We start from the raw sequence: 1,338 nt of genomic DNA, 5'->3' as shown, positions 1-1,338 counted from the left end.
CAACCAAAAAGGCAAATATGGTTTTAGGACTATGGAAAAAAGGAAAACCCAGAATTTTGTCATCCTTCACAGCAACAGAGTGTCTGTATGGAGGGCTCCTTCAGTCAGCCTCAGAAGGCAAGAGGAGAAAGAAGGGCAGCAGGATGCTCACCAGTACAGAATGGCTTCCATCCAGCAAGAGGAAACATGAAAGGGAGGGCATAATGGGACAGAAAGGCTATGGTAACCATCTATTACAAAAAGAAATGGCCTAAAGAATAATTAGCGAGGGACAATTTGCCATTTCTCCTGCAGGATAAAGTTTCAGAAGATATCCACTGCTTCACACCTGCCGCCTGGGACATCAAAGTGTTTCTCACACAAGCACACAATAAAGGTGTGGAACATACTTCCATACAGCCTTACTGAGGCAGAAATATTTGCAGGTGAGGCCCAGACAAGAAGTTGCCCTTGCTGGGCCTTTCTAGCCCCGAAAGGCCTGTCAAGCACACCTTGGCGCAGATGACATTTCTGCCAATTACCATTTCTGCCAATTTCTTCTGACAGTGGCCACCAGACAGAGGCTTAGGAGAGAGGACACTGTGAGGGATGGACTCCAGGTCAGATCAGTACAACAGTTCAGACAGCAAAGCACACAAAGGTTTTGCATTATGACCTACATTCATTAAAGTGTATTGTGATTTTCAGGTCCCGTTTCATAGCTCTACAGCTGTATACATGTACTTAGTAAGCATACTTCACACACATTCATCAAGATGCAATACTATCCCCAAATTAGAAAGCATATCCCCAAATTAGAAAGCACCAAGTATGTATTAGAAACATCCTTCACTTTAGATCCTTATTTTTCCACAACGCAAGTTAACAGTGCAAGTACCCAAGTGGTTTTTTATGTAGATTTCTATAAACAGATGCAGTCCACCTCCGTGCCCAGTAAGATCATGTAACAGATCCTCCTGGAAGATACACTGAAACATATGGAAGACGGGGAGGTGATTAGAGATAGCCAACATGGGTTCACTAAGGGCAAATTGTGCCTGACTCAGTTAGTGGCCTTCTGTGATGGAGTGACTGCATCAACGGGCAAGGGAAGAGCTACAGATGTCATATACCTGGACTTCTGTAACGCCTTTGATAAGATCCCCCACAACATTCTTACCTCTAAATTTGAGAGAGATGGGTTTGATGGATGGACTGTTCAATGGAAAAGGAACTGGCTGGATGGCCACGTCCAAAGAGTTACAGTCAACAGCTCAATGTCCAAGTGGAAACCAGTAATGAGTGGTGTCCCTCAGGGGTCTGTAGTGACACCAGTATTATTTAGTATCTTATCTTCAT

This window comes from Harpia harpyja, chromosome Z, assembly GCF_026419915.1.
Source record: "Harpia harpyja isolate bHarHar1 chromosome Z, bHarHar1 primary haplotype, whole genome shotgun sequence".
NCBI lineage: Eukaryota > Metazoa > Chordata > Aves > Accipitriformes > Accipitridae > Harpia > Harpia harpyja.
This window is presented reverse-complemented; position numbering follows the sequence as displayed.